Source organism: Penaeus chinensis, chromosome 11, assembly GCF_019202785.1.
Source record: "Penaeus chinensis breed Huanghai No. 1 chromosome 11, ASM1920278v2, whole genome shotgun sequence".
In the NCBI taxonomy this organism is placed as follows: domain Eukaryota; kingdom Metazoa; phylum Arthropoda; class Malacostraca; order Decapoda; family Penaeidae; genus Penaeus; species Penaeus chinensis.
Window position 1 is genome coordinate 3897716 of NC_061829.1, and position 2500 is coordinate 3900215.

The following is a 2500-nucleotide window of genomic DNA, read 5'->3' on the forward strand; positions in this document are numbered from 1 at the left end:
TATATATATACATATGTGTGTGTGTGTGTGTGTGTGTGTGTGTGTGTGTGTGAACTATATATACACATATTTATATGAATATGCATACTCACATTCTCACTCGCACTCGCACAAAACACACACACAGACACACACCCGCGAGCGCGAGCGCACGCAGAGAAACAAAAGTAAATGGCTAATATCCACCAAAATGAGGATGATTCACAAGAATAGTGTCTAAATTGTCACACTGCAGTAAGTATTTACAAACATAAATGCGATCTTGTTACTGGGGCAGCAAGTACTTCGCTAAGGGGCACTCCTTGATGGTGTTGAGTGTTGGCATTGGGAAGGTCGCACAATTTGCAAGACGAACAATGGGACACGTCCTCTGCTTGAGACACCTGCCACATATTCGTAGTATATAATTTTTCTGTAACACCAGAGGGAGGGGGTAGCATGTATATTAGGCATGTCCAGGGCACAAGCAGTCTCAGCAAGATTGTACACAGTTTCATTGGCCTCGAGCCTTACGTGAGAAGGCACCCATAAAAAGCTCACAAGAGATCTATCGTGGTCTATTCTATGCAAAGAGACAGACAGACAGAGAGAGAGACAGAAAGACAGAAAGACAGACAGAGAGAGAGAGAGAGCGAGAGAGAGAGAGAGAGAGAGAGAGAGAGAGAGAGAGAGAGAGAGAGAGAGAGAGAGAGAGAGAGAGAGAGAGAGAGAGAGAGAGAGAGAGAGAGAGATTTGATTTGATAACATTTATTTACAGAACAGTGTACATGCCCTGCAAAAAGCCAGGGTAAGATACCAAAGCATCTATCCAAACTGGCTGTGCTTCTATTTTTGTAGAGGGCCATCAGTCAAACATTAGTGTTACATACATGCCTGAGGGGCTGTGCTATTATCACTGTATTAAAATATCATCTGGCTGGTAAAAAACCGTTTATATCACTAATCATGTCAAAGACAAGACCAGTGTCTATAATAAAGTTAATATAATCAACAAGTGCTAATCTGTGAACAGTACTACTTGATCGATAGGATGCAGTCTTTATGCAACAGAGTAAGTAATGAGTGAGATTATGCGACTTGGGTGCCTTGCACAGTTTGCAGTGGTGATATGAAACAGGTTTTGCATCCAAAACTGCATCCTGTACATGTTGCATAGTGTACTGATATCCTATGCGTAGCCTAGTTAATGTAACCTGTTGTCTCCTAGAGAGTCCGTGATAGATTTTATAGGGTTTGTCTAAATTTGATGTCCCAGCAATACTCTCGTAATGCCAGATAGTACCATGTCCGTCTTTTTTCATCTTTTCAGTGGTCCATACCTGACCCTCATAATCTCTAAGACAGTTGATAACTCGTTTTTTTCATTTGATTGAGAGATAGTGGTATTACATAATATGGATCTTCACGGGAAAGTGCTAACCTGGCTAATTGATCAACCTTGTCACATAGTGATATTCCTATATAAGAGGGTATCCAGTATAGTGACACTTGAGTACCCCGTTCTGATAGTTTGGAAATTTGGTGAAGGATATTCCTAGTTATCATGTTTTCTGGATTAAATGCAGTAAGCCTTTGTAGAGCGCCTTGGCTGTCTGTAAAGACAGCCAGGTGTCGCTGCTGCTCACTACCTTTCTTAATGGCATGATGTATAGCTACTGACTCGGCATCAGTTGTGCTTGTCCAGTTGTAAAGCACACACTTTCTTCAAAATTTATATCAGGAATTAGCACACCAATCCCTGTTGATCCATGAGGATCAGTGGAGGCATCACAGTAGATTGCAAGTGGGGGCGTACCATGAGAGGGATGTAGAATGCCATCTATATATTTCAAGTAGTGAGCTTTTAGTTCCATTTTTGAAGCCAAAGATTTAGACCCTATTAATTTATCAATATAAGCATGTACATGAGTTCTGTGCCAAGGAGCAGCAATTACTGTATCTGGAATATTAATAGCTTCGTTGTTCCATACATTGAAGAACATGATAGTATGAGCAGTTTTAGTTTTCCATTCTAAGTTGGACTGTATGAGATTGGAGTATCGAGGTCGGGCATACCTAACTCTATAATTTATCTCATTTGATAGGCTATAGGAGATTTGTGGTCTAGGCTGAAGCTGCAGGAGTCTGATGCCAAGTATGGTGTTAACTTGGATGACACGACTGTGAATAGAAGGGAGGTCTAACTCTTTCCTCATGACGAGAACTTTAGCTGTCATTGGGCATCCAAGTATAATTCTCATGGCCTTGTTCTGTAAACCTCCAAGGGGTTTGAGGGCACTCGGTGGCAGCATACTAAGAACTGGGCTTGCATAGTCTATCATGGACTTAACAAGGGAGATATACATCAACCTTAGGACTCTCAGGGAGTTATGTACTTATGTATTGCAATGGTCTTAAACGCTCAAGGCATCGTTCCTTGATGTTTTGAACAATATCCTTGGTAAAACGTGAGTTGTGGGACATAAGGTGGGGGGCAGTCACCATAACACCAAGATATTTG

The 2500-nt window shown here is 41.4% G+C and overlaps 1 protein-coding gene across 1 annotated transcript in view; it reads left to right on the top strand.

Annotated features, from left to right (window-relative positions):
• The window catches only part of LOC125030831 (solute carrier family 23 member 1-like), a 20549-nt gene that overhangs the window by 12288 nt on the left and 5761 nt on the right, over positions 1-2500 (top strand). The gene's annotated exons all lie outside the window — the stretch shown is intronic.